Source organism: Cibotium barometz, chromosome 57 (genome assembly GCF_041138505.1).
Source record: "Cibotium barometz isolate CiBa-2024 chromosome 57, ASM4113850v1, whole genome shotgun sequence".
In the NCBI taxonomy this organism is placed as follows: Eukaryota; Viridiplantae; Streptophyta; class Polypodiopsida; order Cyatheales; family Cibotiaceae; genus Cibotium; species Cibotium barometz.
Window position 1 is genome coordinate 19160999 of NC_141102.1, and position 15949 is coordinate 19176947.

Here is a 15949-nt window from a genome sequence, read left to right on the forward strand (position 1 = left end):
AAGTGGTGTGACTAGTTTTAAGTTTGCATGAATATCCGGCTAGGGGGCCTGGGAACTCTTTTCCCTGGTACCCGGGACAAAACCTAATCAAACTCCTAACTGGATCTCATCACTATAGTGGTTGGGCGGTTGGCTAACCCATGGGACTAGGCTGGACTGAAGGATCCCTAAAATGAGACTCATTTCTATTATGGTATGATAGATGAAGTAAATCCCGGATAAAAATTGTCCTATGGAAAAGAATCAACAAATGTGCCTATCGATGAGGAAAAAAGCGTTGGTCTCTGTGATCCAAGTGCAAGTTTCTTCCTTGATCTGATCGAGTGTCTTTACAAGCTCAGTTGGATCAGTTTGGTTAGTGATGACCTTGATCACGTTAGAGTAAAAATATCCTGGAGGAATCGCCCGTGCTTTCCGAGAAAGGGAAGTTTTTTCGACTTCGGTTTTGGAAGAACTGAGGGATTAGTCTCTTGTCCAGATATTCGTGGGTGAGGCCCCAAGTGAGGGACCTTGTCCCATGGAAGAAATGCTACTTCCACTGCTAGCACCCCGAAATTCGTTACGCGGAGGGGATATGGATCTTTCACTAGTACTGCAAACATAAATTTACCTAGGTTCTCGTTGCTAGACGACCACAGCAGCGAAAATACGCTGCCTATAGTAGTGAAATTTTGCTGCTCAACAGTGACCTAAGAAACTGTCACTCCCGCCTAAATCGTTGTCGACGGGTGTCAATACCTACCTACTTCCCTATTGCTGCACATACACAGTTACGCGTGCAGTGCGAGTTTTTCTCCCACTTCTACTCATCCCTCAAGCCTCTTCAATCAATCAAGTCTCCCTCTCCAAGGTAAGCTCTCTTCTTGCTTTCTTCCCTCTTTCATGCTTTTATGTATTCTTCCAAGATTTCATAGAAAGCATGGAAATAGGGTTTAGGTGAGCTTCTCTCCCTTCCCCTCCTTTTCTCCCTTACCCTCTCTTTCCTCTCTTTCCCTAACCCTATCCTAATGCATAGAGCTCTAATAGAGAGCTTTGATGGAGAGTTCTCCATCAAAGCTTTCTATTAAGCATTCTATGCATTATCCATAGGTTTAGGCTTAACATAAACTAGCTAACCCATTCACTTATACATTAAGAGTAGGGTTTAGGGCACTCACCTCTTTCTTCTCTTATTCCTCTTTCTTACTCATGTGTTAATGAGGACTAACTTTTTTATTTATTATGGTTCTTTTTTGTAGGCATATTGAAGTGACCAAGGTTTTGGGCATAGCCTCTCATATGGTAATCCCTCTTTCTTTGTACTTTGTGCTTCTTGTATTTGTGTTTTTGTACCCTTGGGTGCCAGGGATTAGGGTTAGGTGAATAGGCTAGGGCTATGCATAGCCCTCTTTATTCATAGGGCTTTTGTGCCCTTATCTCATACGGCCAAGGAGTGGAGGTACGCACATAGTTTTGTGAGAAAGCATCCACGTGCTTTTCAACAACAAGCGGCAGCGTGTGCTTCCATACTACGGAAGTGAGGGGCTTTGCACTTAGGCTCTAGTGGAAAATCCTCCTTTCTTGCTCATTTCATAAATATCATTTCTTCTCTACTTTTATTTCATTTTGTACTAAATTATTTTTTAGAAATAATTGTATATTTTCTTATTTGTTTTTTGGAGAGGGAGTTTGTTGGGCATGACCCAACAAAGGAGGAATATGACTATGGGTATAGAGTCCCTCGTCCACAATTGTGGTCTCGTGGATGCATATGTGAGGTGTACACTTGGATGAGTCCATTTCGGGGACTAAAGCTGATAAGGCAATGTGTTGCCTAAACCATTCTCTTTTCTACGTCTAATTGTATTTCCACGATTTCCTTACCTTACACTTGATGGCATGTATGTAGAGTGAAGGGGAAGAAGAAGAGGAGGATCCAAATTATGAAGCAAGTGAAGAGGACGAGGAATCCGATGATGCGAAATTTGATGAGGATTCTAGTTAGAGACCTACCTCTTCATACCTCTTTTGTAAAAACTTTATATACATATGGGCAAAGACCCAACAATATCTGAAATACAATAACTCTTTGGGCTCAATCACATTCTCCACAATGTATGTGTTTCTTGTATTTGTATTTGTGTTACAAATCTGAATCTGTGACTCTATTTTTTTTAATTTAAAAGAGCTGGGGCAAATTGGGGAGTCTTGGCAGACTCCCCACCCATCTCTCTTTTTTTTGTTGTGTAGAGCATTCGCTGCTTATAGCAGCGAAAATATAAGTCGCTGCTCAACAGTGAAAATAGCAGCGAAATATCACTCCTATTTTTGTTACTGAGCAACAAACCCATTACAGCAAAATAGCAGTGTTTCTAGAAGCGAAAATGGCCCGACACCTAGCTACGCTTCTATTTTCACTATTAGACCCTCATTATATTGTAGTGTCACATTTCGAGGAGCATTTTTAAAGATGTTCTAAGGTTTTCAGTCATGTAGTAACACCATATTTCTCAAGGAGCATCTAGGTATCTCGAGGGTTTACCATTGTCTAGATTGGAAATTGCATTGAATTGTTTCACCTCGAAGTAAGGGCTTCTCGGCCCTAAAAGCACCAAGATGAGGAGACTCTGAAAGAACCACCCTTCTTGATTTTTTGTCTTACGCAAGGGCTCTAATTGCCAGTGTGACAAAGCAGGGTTGCCAATAATCCTTGGTTTTGCCTTCGGCTAGATGACTCTCAGCCTGGGTGTGACGTGGTAGGCCAGCAGGGACTCTAAATCTGAATGGGTCACCATATGCCAGCCTATAGTGTAGTATGCTCTTCTAGCCCTTTCCTACACAGTGATGCACTAGCTTTATCTGTAGCCTTTGGGTATCTCACACAAGATGACCTGTTGGTTGTGGCCGTGTCATATAATGACGATGATTCCTCCCTTAGCGTTCTCTGCGGTGACCAATTGTACACGTATCCGCTCTACCCCCCTAAAGACTAAGTGTCATGGGGTCTTTAAGACCCTTGTCAGGTGACATTAATGGATGGCATTGATCAAAAATCGCGATGCTTTTGTTGGGTCGTCGGATAAAGTAAACTAGGCCGAGTAAACTAGGTTGAGTAAACCAGGCTGAGTAAACTAAGTTACTAAGCGATCATAGTTTACTTCCTAGTTTACTAAATGGGCATAGTTTACTTCCTATTTTACTAAGCGATCATAGTTTACTTCCTAGTTTGCTAATAAGTGGGCATGGTTTACTTCCTAGTTTACTCAACAAGTCATAGTTTATTTTGTAGTTTACATCATGGAATGAGGGTGAATTTGGGTTTGGCACTTAGAAAATTTCGGAGCAAGACGTTATGTGCAAAAGAGGATTTGAACTTGAGACCCTGTGTCACCATTGGAAACCTCTTACCACTACACTATACCTTCAAGCAAAGAAACCATCTGGTTTCAAGCCATTATATTCTATGTTATTCACCCCTAGTTTACTCATCCTAGTTTACTTTATCCGACAATCCAGAAAAGGTATCACGATTTTGATCAATGCCATCCATTGATGTCACCTAATAAGGGTATTTAAGACCCCATGGAACTTAGTCATAAGGCTCTACACCCCCACCTCAGAGGTCTTCCAAGGCTTGTATGCACAACAACTATGGCAATAAGAGAGTCATGTTTCAACCAAGGGCAACTCCCCACCACAACTTACACACTCATACTATTGACGAAGGGCAACTGCCCACAACTTATCCTTTTAACCAATGGATGATACATCCATCATTTAGAAGTTTTTTACACACTTAATATATTATCTAGAAGTTTCTCACACAGCCAATATTTCCTCCAGTGCTGCCCACAAAATCACTTCATGAATCCACCATATTGTAACAAAGTATATTTTAGGATGCACATATATATGGAATGTGTTAGGTATATGGGTTTAGGGTCATTTACATGTAGGATTAGGGCATGCACATGGGTCTTGTGACTATGAAAGCCATGTGCTGTTGATATCTTTGGATTATCATTATATCTATTTTGTCAATGGATTATTTTTATATTAAAGTTTTAAAGAGGAGTGTGTGCATATCTGTTAACTCAGTTTTTAAAATGCATTTTCTTGATCATGGTTAGTGTTAATCATTTTTAGAATTGATTTTTACTCAAGTTTCAGATTTGCTAATTTCTTGATTTAAGAGAAGACTAGCAATGAAGTTCGTGTGATTAATTTTTGAATTTTTATTAATCACTATTTTCAGAATCCTAATCCACTTTACTAAAATTTTTAAAGTTCTTGATCTTCTTGATCTTGATTTTTTTAAAATTTTCTTGATTTTTAAAATTAAGATTTACATAAGTTTCAACAACCAATTTTGAATGATCTCTTGCATTATCTTGCTTAGGGAGCATACAATTAATCCTTAGAGCTTGTATTTCTTCAATAGTGAGACCCAATGTTACCAAATCTTTGAGTTCTAGAAGGAATATTGCAAGAAGAAGGCTGTTGTGAAAAAAATTAATGCAGTTTTAGGAAAGTGTGCAGAACCTTGGTGTAGTTTCAAGAATTTGGTGCAAAAATTTTAGATTGATGTGCAAGATTTGGTGTAAAATTTTTAAATTACTCTGCAGATTATTCTCGGCTATTGTGTAGAGATTTTTTGGTTCTTATGCAGAGTACGAGGTGATATGCAGAGTCATGGGAGCATTTTACAGTTTTCAAAGCTTGCTCTGCATAATTTCTTTCGTTTTTTGGTGTGGAACAATGTAGAGTATTGAAGACTATGTAGAAATCAGTTTAATGCAAAGATTGCTGGAAACAATTATAAGCATCTAATCCATATTCTCTTCTTTATCATTCTTCTTATTTTTTATGCAAAGTTTATAAGATCTTTAACAATATTGAGGCACAAAGAATATCGAACATAGAAGTGTTGGAAGACTTGTGGATCTTGCTAAAATTCAAGCAGAAAGGGATATTTACATGTAACCTTGGTGCATGTAAAAACAAAAGGATTGAATCAGTGCAAGAGTTTCATGCAATCTTGTGTTTTCTTGGTTAGGTTTGATCAATTTTTATGTATTGCAACCTTCCTAACAATATTCTTACAATCACCTTATCCACAAAAAGTCATCACGAGTGAGGTCCTCATCAAAAAATTACCCTCTTTAGAATTGGTACATTTAATCTCAATCGATCTTCATTGAGGCATATATGGGCCTCATAAACCACAAATAGACAAAGAAGCCAATTGTTCTTGTGAGCACAAAAAAGAAAAAGGAGATGATAATCATATAGCCATATTACAACACACCAGACACTAGTTTTGTTATCTCCAACTTGGTGAAGAAGTAGAATGTGGGATAGAGTGCTGAAGACGTAGAGGTCAAACATGCCCTCCATTACTAGTGGTAATCTTCACTTCTGTAGAGATGGAAGTAGCAAATCATAATCGCAATCTCTTCACAAGTCATGATCAGTATTAAAAACACAATGAACAAGAACCCAAAGATGTAGAAGAATTGGTTAGGCCATATTGAGGTGAGGATGAAGAAGAGCTCCAATGGAACACGGCCCTAAATGGTAATATGATAGCTGCATGTAACAAGCTTGCTCAGGAATTTATCTCGGATTCTTTTTTGTTCTTACTAGATATTCAATAACTATTTTTTAATACCCAAAAAAACTTTCAATAAAGACCAATGGTACAGAGATTCCAAACCACAAGAATACCACTACAAACATGGTACCAAAAGGCACTGCTCTAGAGGACTTTTCACCCCAAATCAACGCATTAAGGATAAAGAAGAGAGTGAAGCCAACATGAGTAAATATGAAGGTTGTCTTCAATGTTCTTTCATGAGATAAAAAGGCAAAGCAACTAACATCAAGACCAGCATTGACTATGATATGCTCTACAGAACCATCAGGCAACGTCGTGAATGTTGAGATATCGAGCTCATCTAGTGAGGCGGTGGTGGACACTGATGACTTGCCTCGGGGATAGGCCCCACACTTACACCACTGGCATGGTTGGTGAGATCATGGGTGATATGCAGCCAGTGGGATGACAGGCTGTGTGTGATAGCCATTATAGAGACTGGCATAGTTATAGCGCTAGCTCATTTAGTTGGGTTCACACTATAGAGAACCCTAGTATGTATTTGGTTGAGTACCTTTTCATATTGTGTGTACTCTTATCTTTGTATATGGTGTGTTGAGTGTTGTGTGAAGAAGAAGAAGATTTTCAGCCTCTCACCTTGTGTGTTCTCTTTTAGGGTTTTGTGAGTGTGTGTGTGCTTGCAAGAGCTCAAGCTTTTTTCTCCCCTGCATCTTTTCATGGTATTAGAGGCTGGTTCATGCTAAGGGCTGAGCTACAAGCAAGAGAAGCACAGGAAGCGGTACGAGGGTAAGAGCTTCAACTACTCTTCCCTATTTGTGTTGGCGACTACACCCTTGTCGGGAGCTCTACGGGAGGCACCGACAAACGATCTCTGATTGAGGAGCTTTCTTCATGGGAGTAAAGCTATAGGGCAACTATTATGTCCTATCAGACTAAATGTTTTGTACCGAAAACACGTTTCGAGCATGTTAGGACCTCCAATCTTCAGAAAACAGGCGATTTCGAGCACTGCTATGGGTAAGTCATCGATTCTATGTGCAGAACTCTGTTTTAAGAACTGCAGGAAGAAATATTGGTTGTGCAGACATTGTGTGTGCTGCAAGGAGGTCGACAGTTGCCATTGGGTGTATGTATGCACATTGAGGTCATTGGTTATGACATTTGAGTGTAGTACAGTACCGCTATAGAAAATACAACAGTTTGTTTAGGAGAAACTAGAGTGCTATTTCTGGTAAATTTGTGTGTTTGGCAAGATGTCAAATGATGGCATAAACCAGATTGTTGCTCAGAAGCTTGACAAGAACAACTTCCATGCTTGGAGGTTCAGGTTGACAAATTTCCTGATGGGAAAGGGTTATTGGGACTACATAGAAGGTGAGCAAGAAGAGGCACTGGGGATATTGGAGATCAATCCGACTGCTCTGCAGATGTGAAAGAGTTCAAGGATTGGAACCAAGGAGCCATAAAAGTTATGTATTGGCTCTCTATCAGTATACACAGGACACCATGATTGGGCACATACAGGATGCCAGGTCCCCCAAGGAGGTGTGGGACACCTTAGTAAAACTCTATAAAACGAATACCAAGGCATGAAAGATACAGTTGAAGAATGAACTTCATACTATGGAGAAAAAGAGTATGTCTGTGAATGACTATGCATTGAAGATCAAGGGTATTGTGGAATCCCTTGCATCTATTAGTGTTTCAGTAGATGATGATGATAAGGTGGAAGTTTTTGTCTAGGTGGTCTCGGGCCACAATACAAGGCGTTCAAGACGTCTATTCAGACTCGGAAAAACATTCCCAATTTTACACATTTGGTGTCTATGTTGATTATAGAAGAGAAGAGCTTGGGTGAAGACCAACAGTCTTCACAAAACAAAAACAGTTCAGAGCAACAAGCCTTCTACACAAGTTCAGGAAGAGGACAAGGTAGAGGAGGCCGTGCACGCGGCCAAGGAGGTGGCTGAACAGGTAATCAAAATTATGGCTAGCAGCAACAACAACAACAGTCCCAGAATTCACAACAACACCCAGGTGGAAGAGGCCAATTCAGAGAGGCATGGGGAGTCAAAGAGGTTGTGAAAATTGGCAAAGGCAGTATAATGATACACGTGGATGCTTTTATTGTGGTAAGCCTGGACATGTGCAGGCAGATTGGTATAAGAAGTAGGCTGACATGCAAAATGGAAAATTGCGGTAAAACAACTATGCATCCTTGAGCAGAAACAATGAGGATAATGAAAGGTTGTTTGTTATGCAGCATGTCGTTAGTGCCATGTCTGAAAATGTTGAAGCAGCACATAAAGATGATGTATGGTACGTTGATTCAGGTGCTTCGAACCACATGACAAGTCATGGGGAGTGGTTCAAGGAGATGAAAAACCTTGAAAGACTAGGTTTTGTGGAAACAGGGGATGACACTACTCATCCAATTGCCCATGTTGGAGATGTGCCATTGTCTATGCAGGATGGCAAAGTGAAGTACCTTGCAGATGTACTTCATGTTCCGAACATAACAAAGAAGCTGGTTTCAGTTGGCCAGATGATTGAGCAGGGTTTGTAAGTCCCCAGTTTAACCCTGATGGTTATTATGTTGAAGACTTTAAAGACAAGTGCAGGTTGGTTGCAAAAGGCAACAAAGTGGGCAGAATGTTTACATTGAATGTAAACATGCTTGAAGTGAGTGCTGCAATGTTTGTAAATGGTTCACGAATTGTTACAGACACAGACATTTGGCATAAAAGAATTGGACATGTGAATGTGCAGAGAATGAAGTCTATGCAGACTAAAGGAATTGTGACAGAGCTCCCAAAGTTTAAAGTTAAAGGTATATAGAAAATATGTGAAGCATGCTAATTTGGAAAGCAAACAAAGCATGTATTTCCACGTGACAGAAATGTGAGTAGAAATGCACTAGATGTTGTGCATTCAGATGTATGGGGTCCTACGAAGACCATGTCTATGGGAGGCTACAGGTACTATGTGACATCTATTGATGACCACACAAGGAAAGTGTGGGTATACTTCATGAAGGAGAAGGGTGAGGTGTTCACTCATTTTTCAGAATTTCAAAGTTATGGTTGAAAAGCAAACAGGGAAACATGAGTTTACATCATGAACAGGACTCCAACTGCAGCCATACATGATGTAACTCTAGAGGAGAGGTTTTTACTGGCAGAAATCCTGATTTGTCTCATCTCAAAGTCTTTGGATGCATTGCATATGTGCATGTGCCAGATGAGCTGGGAACTAAGCTAGATCCAAAAGCTAAAAAATGTGTGTTTATTGGGTATTCCCTTGAGCAAAAGGGATAGAGGTGTTATAACCCTGCTACACGTGAGTTGAGGGTAGGCAGGGATGTGGTTTTTTATGAGATGAGCAGCTGGTATGCTGCTAGAAAAGAAGCTGTTGTTGGGGGGCTGATGTAAGTGGAAATGTGGTTGCACAGAATGCAAGCCAGTAATCACAGTCTTTGAGTGGACTAGGAGAGTCCTCATCTAGTGGTTCAGTTGATAGACCATAGAGTGGCAGGCTGCATCATAATACCAGTCCTGCAAATGTGATTAATACATCACATAAAGGCAAAGAGAAAGTGATTGAACCCCTTAGTATGCCTGACATTTCTGCAAGGCATTCTCATGTTGATGGAGAGTCTAGTGGCTCAGAGATGAGCCTTGATGAGGATCTTGGGATACCAGCTATGAGAACACCTAGTGTAAAGAAGGCTATGGAAGCCATGAATGCAAAGCTGCGAAGATCTGGGAGAGTGAAGAATCATGTGCAGAGGTTTACCTTTGATGGTTATGTGGCACATCACTATGCATACATGGCAAAAGTTGTACAAGTTGTACAGCGTACATGCATTGATGAGGCTGTTGGAAATGTGTGTTGGGAGAAAGCTATGGATGAGGAGATAGATGCACTATATGGAAATGAGACTTGGGATTTAGTGCAATTGCCTGAAGGCAAGAAAGCCATTGGATGCAAGTGGGTGTACAAAGTAAAACATAACAGTGATGGAAGCATAAGAGAATGAATGGTGAGAATACAATATAACCCTTATCTTGGCTCCTAGCCTTCACACCTTGGGTGGCATTACTTAAAATATAGGTCCGCCTAGGCTTATGCAAATATTATCTAACCATGCAATCTCCATAATTAATCTCGTTGCGTGCCTTTAGTAGAGAAGCGATGACGATCACACATGTAAAATATATAATGTTAGCATTTTTAATGTCAATGGCCAAATGAAGTGACGGTTGTGAATGGATGGTTGGACGCTAGAGAGGTGTCTAATGAGGGTTAACATGCCCCCCTTCCTAATGAGGGTTAACATGCCCCCCTTCCTAATGCAAATTTGATCCTTGAAATATGTCAATGAATATTCCTCAAGGCTGTTTGCTGGTTGTATGTTAGCATTGCAAATGTCGAAGGTCTTGGCAGGTCTACAAGGCAACATGGTACAACGAGTAAGGTGTTCTTGTGGAAACATCAAGGATAATGCAAACATCAATCAAGGAATGATGAAAGAGTTTTTTGACTAGTGAAAGTTTCTAGTTAAGAGAAGGGTAATATTAAGGTTGGTCTAAATTTGATCTAAACTAAGATGGAATAAAAAGCATGCCTCCGATTATGACCTTAGACTTGACACACTATCACTTTGGTGAAACCATCTCTAGCTATTATCTAGTCTCATAAAATAAACTACTCAGTGATTATTATAAGCATTTGTTTTGATTCCAAAAATATAAAAGTAGGTCACCACCCTGTAGAGACGTAAGCCATGGCCGAGAGACCTCATAAAAGAGTATCTAAGACTGCTAAGTAGCTCTAGAGTGATGACTATTTTTTTAAAGCCCTTTATTAATAGGTTTTCAGTCACAAGGTCCCATCCCATGGAGATTAAGGCTACGGTCCCAAGGCTCCATCACTATGAGCTAAAAATCCTACCTAGATATTAAAAGTAAACTGGGGAAAAAAGTCCTCAACTTTTTTTCCTAGTTTACTTTTAATATCCACCACGTGGGGCCCAAATTCATCCTGCTCACATCCCAGTTTACTTTGTTCATCCGCCTGCCCCGGCCGGCCAGCGCTCCAGCTGATCCAACGGCGTTGATCCATTGATTTGATGGCCAGCCCTCCCCCACCATTTGATGACCCTCAAGGACTATCTCCCATGAGATCAATGTCCCATTGAGTTGTTGTTGTTGCCGCGTCGCCAAAAAACTTGGGCTTTTAAAAACTCATATCGATGGGGGGGAAGGGCTTGTGCAGTGTCGGTGCTACTACGTCCAATCGTCTTACCAACACACGTTGACATTGTTGGTGCTTGCAATTCTAAATAAGTCCCACCACCACCACGAGGGGAAAAATTATTACATGATGCCGTGCCGTAGATGAGATCGTTGAGCGAGAGTGAGAGTGCTACTTTTCAAATCACCAACCAATCTATCTAGCAAATTCATGTTAATATTGCGAGAAATTACAATGCCATCACATAGCACCTCTTGGGAGCTATCACATCGTACCTCTTGGGAGCTGGGTAGAGATTTTAACATACTACCTCTTGTTAGAATTGACGGTCGTCCTATTCACGCACACAGATGTATAAACCCACCATGAGGGATAAATTACTGCATGATGCCGTGTGTCGTATATGAGGTAGTGAGAGTGAGAGTGGGACTTTAAATAATGCCATCACCTTTAGAGGGACTTTCCATCGCTAGATTACAATACCATCACCTTTACATTGTGGCTCCTTTACAATACCATCACCTTTACATTGTGACTTTACACAAGGAAGCATATCTATGTGTAGATTAGTACCTCAAGACATGCACAGCTATACTTTTCACCTGTGCATGTCTCCACTCACATATCTATGTGTATCTACATTAGTACCTCTAGACATGCACAACTATTGAGCAAGATATCATAGCTTCACTTTACAATCTATTGCTTAGTATTTAGGTGAAATTTCAAGTTGGATATCAATGCCCCACCCTCTTATTATATCAATATGACCAAGGCTTCGGCTAGCTCATGTTTGTATGGCCCTCATAACACTCCACACATCGAGTAAGTAGGTTTTTTTACTCTCTTGAACACCCTGTCTTGACACTACGAGGCCTGAATGGGGCCCAACATGAGCCCAATAGTTGGTCGTGTCTACATTGCACCTAGTGATTGTGCGCAAGTATACTTTTTTTCTCTCATGAGGGCACCCTACCTGGACATTGCGGGCTCCAAACACGAGGCCTAAGATGAGCCCAATTAGCCATGTCTACACTACAAAGGGTGGCTCTGGCTATGATTATGAACCTATGCAGTCATGTCATGGCCATCTCACTTATACATGCCTACAGAGATACACATCCAACCCCTTCTCCACTCACATCAAGGCTCCCGTAAAACCCTAGTCTGCACATCTCTTTTCTTTTTACTTTAAACATAACCTTTCTACTCTAGCTTCCAAGAAGATATGGCCACACCAAGAAGACTAATGAGATTGAGGAGATATCCTTGCACAACCAGAAGGACGATGATGGTGCTTGGGTGGGAGAGGCATTTCAAAAGAGCACTTGGGTTTATCTACAGTAGCTTGCTGCAATCGGGTCTCACCGATTTCGATGACGAAATGTACTCGAGCACCCACTGGAAAGGTCGTTTACAAGGCTTCAAGAAGGCAAGCAGTGGAAAACTAGTGGCCATAGTACAACATGTTTACACAGCACGAGATATCCATCTTCGCTAACAAACTTGATTTCCATACAATTGTAAGTATTGCAGGTAGAAAGGGGCATGTGAGATTTTCTGACAGAGATATTTCAATCTAAGTCAACCTATTTCTTGTTTGCAGATATTTTTCCTTCAAACATAATAGAGGAGCAGCCATTGGAAAGCCTTACCGAAACATTTCAAGCATTGCATATGCAGACATTGGTCAGGCAATGATTTCTTGCAAAACAAGTGCTGAACTTCTTAAACAAAAGGATCTTCTTTTACCGGCACTCCTATTTGGTGCCAAAGCAAGACGGTGGGTTTGGTAAGATATCGATAATCACATCTCCACCCCTATCTTCTAGAGAATGGCCAATTCAATATGCTTGGACTGTAATGGTCACATGAAATGAAAGATGCTTTGTGATATACAAGGGTCTTTGAAGTTTGCGAAGCCCTCTCGATTTGTGAGTCTTAGTTGGGTATGCCCAATACATCGTTTTGCCACAAGATGTTCAATCAATTTTGTTTCTCACAAACACCTACCATGTTTGTGTGCAAGAAGGTATTAGGCGATGACATGGTAGCCTTTCTTAGAGACCAGTGGAGGACTGTAGAAGGGATACATAACGATCACACATTTAAGTGCACTATAGTAGAATCTAGTGTTTTATTTTGGTATGTCAAAGCTCGTACCACACTAATCATACGCTTCTATTATGAGCAGTGGATGAAAAATAATAGTTGTTGGTCCAAATGCAGACAGATGAACAAGTTGTTTTGCCTCTCGATATATGCGTTCGGTTGCCCAGTGGTGCAATGGAAGTTGTAGATGCAAGTAGACATTGGAGCCTCCTAAATATTAGAGAGTACCTCAATATCATGGGAGGTGAGGATATTAGCAGAGCACAATTCAAGGTGAACAATAGGAAGATTCGAAAACGACTAGAGACAAAGACCTTGGTAGATCCCATCAATAGTTTGAAATCCAAAGAAAATACATACTTCTCTATATATGGCAGCACAACAAAGCAGGTACCCGGACTAACTCCCTAGAAATAAGGAGCAAGGTCCTCGTCAAACCTTGATGGGTAAATCAGGATAGTTGATACCAAAGGATCACAAATATATACTTGCTTTGCCTGGTCTAGCAAAAGCTCTTTCAACAGTACCCTGCAGATTGAATTGAAAACATTAGGAAAGGAAGAAAGAAATCAAAATAAGAAAGCATTCAAAAAAAGACGAAGAGTACACACCTTACACAAGTAAGCACAATACTTTCATTGATCTCTCTATTCTTTTCACAACAAGCATATAAACATCCATTGGAGTGATATGGAGGTACTCCTCCTGCTTGGTGCTGTACGAGACATTGCATATAATCTCACAAGGCACGGCCTTAAGTCTGTCGTTATTCTCTCCCTCCAACTTTAGAAGGTTTTTTGCCAAATCATCCCTATCGACATTCTCTTCTAATTTCTCCTTTCCTTTCAGATCCACCCCCTTTACAAGCCTCTTAAGCCCTTGTGGACCTACTGTTGTCACCTCTTCAATAACCACCTTGTCTCAGAAGCCTTGTTTCTCTTCAAAGCAGGAGGAATGGATTTCTGCTACCTTCCTATCCTTGAATGGTAGAGGTCACATGAACTTATCATACCTATACCTAACTCTGCTTACTAATGTCATGTCCTTGTCCGTTAGTGTGACACTCCTGGCATGGGCAACACAAATATTACTATCATTTAATATGTATATAAGGAAGTCCTCGCATGAGTTTTGAAGACATGCGAGGACGCTACTCTGCCATTTAAAGTAACCTTTCCACTTTATTCTGTCGCTTATGGATCTGCTGACAATCCTTAAGAAACGAGCTTTGGGGATGAGGAGATTGATAGCCACCTGCGCCTTCCTTCTTATATCCACAACCATTTTTCTTTGCCTCTGCAAAGTGACCCTGGCCTTTGAAATGTTCTTGCTTGTGCTGGGTTTGACATTAGGAAGCATAGGTTCACTTAAGACGTCCTTTGGAATTTTCTCTAGAATATTTGGAACCGGAACTGGATTCGGTGCTAGATCGAGCACTGGCTATTTTGTGCACGCCATTACAGCACTAGAAAAGAGAAGGCAGAGTAATTAGACAAGTCACACGACCACCCTGGGCGATAGGGGAATCCAAATCTGGACCAACATTCTTTTCGCATGGTGAACGAAACAAGAACTTATAAATAAAATTTTCAGACCCATCCACGGAGCGATATTTCAATTCGAAAACATGGAGAATAGATATATGTACGGTGAACAAAACAAGAACTTATCAATAAAATTTTCAGACCCGTCCACCACGGAGCGATATTTCAATTCGAAAACACGGAGAACAGATATATCGCACCATGAACAAAATCTCTTATCAATAAAATTCACCAAACCCTCCATGGAGCGATATGTCAATCCGATTTCACATGGAGAATAGCCATATTGCACCATGAACAAAATCAGCGAAACAAAAGGGGAAGAGAGAGAAAAACTTACAGATGCTTGAAACAAGGTCTGGGATGGATCGATTTAGCGAGCTCCACGAGCAAAGTGTGGAGAAACATAATTGGAAAAAATCGTGAAAAAAACCGTGAAAGAAAAGTGTGGAAAAGAAAATATTCCTCTTTTTTATAGAGCAAAATGCAATTATGCATTGACTGTGTTAGCCCTACACATGGCAATTCGTGAATCAATGATGACGTAAGCCCTTCGACACGTGGAATTTGATCCTCAATCATGTGATGTCTATATAAAGATGGTGCGAGTTTATTTTTTTTGCTTTTCTTTGTGCTCGAAATTTTCTCGCTTTCCATACCGTCCATCACGGTGTGAGTCACTCAAGGCTTTATCATCCATGGTGCGATAGGTGGATTCCGACGTCATCGTTTTCCCCTTATCGCACGGTGAACGGATTCCACCCGGACATTTTATTCAAGGTTGGTCACTAAATCAAGGTAACATCGATTATTACTACAATGTCTTTCTGAGTAAGCTAGTCCTATTTTTTGATCAATGGGTAATCGATGGAATTATCAATGGAACTGGTGTTTCGAGCCTTTTTGGTGGGGAGGGTGCAAAATATGGGGGAAGTGGTAGAATATCTTATTATTCATTTAGATTAATTACTGGAATTATCCCACTACTATTACTAACAGTTGTCACTTCTCCAGTTACTTAAGGCTCCAATTCATGTTGTCGCTTCTCCAGTTACTTAAGAAAGGCTCCAATTCATGTTCATTTCTTCTGACTACTCGGTCGTCATCTTCCCCGGATCAGAGAAGCGATGGAGGTTAAGGGTTCTCACTTGTACAATGTTACAGATGATGTGGATGATTTATTGTTGGAGGAGATTAAGGACGAGCCTAGCACCACAGAGCATCTCTTTGATCTGCTGAGGAGGGCTGGGTAGGAGAAATCCCTTTGCCATTCAGAGCCTATGTTCAACGTTTCTTTAAGTCTGGAGGAGATTATCAAGCACATGGAAAGGAAATCCTTGGAGGGAGAGTGGACAGACTATTGCAGCTAGGTTGGTCGGCGGAGGGACCCTCTCTTATGGGTCCATCAGGTATGTCCACATGTCAAGCCTCAGAGTTACCT

At 40.7% G+C, this 15949-nt stretch overlaps 1 pseudogene; it reads right to left on the bottom strand.

The window, feature by feature from the left end:
• Positions 1 to 5162: 5162 nt before the first annotated feature.
• On the bottom strand, positions 5163 to 15235 carry LOC147606527 (transmembrane 9 superfamily member 7 pseudogene; annotated as a pseudogene).
• Positions 15236 to 15949: the final 714 nt, after the last annotated feature.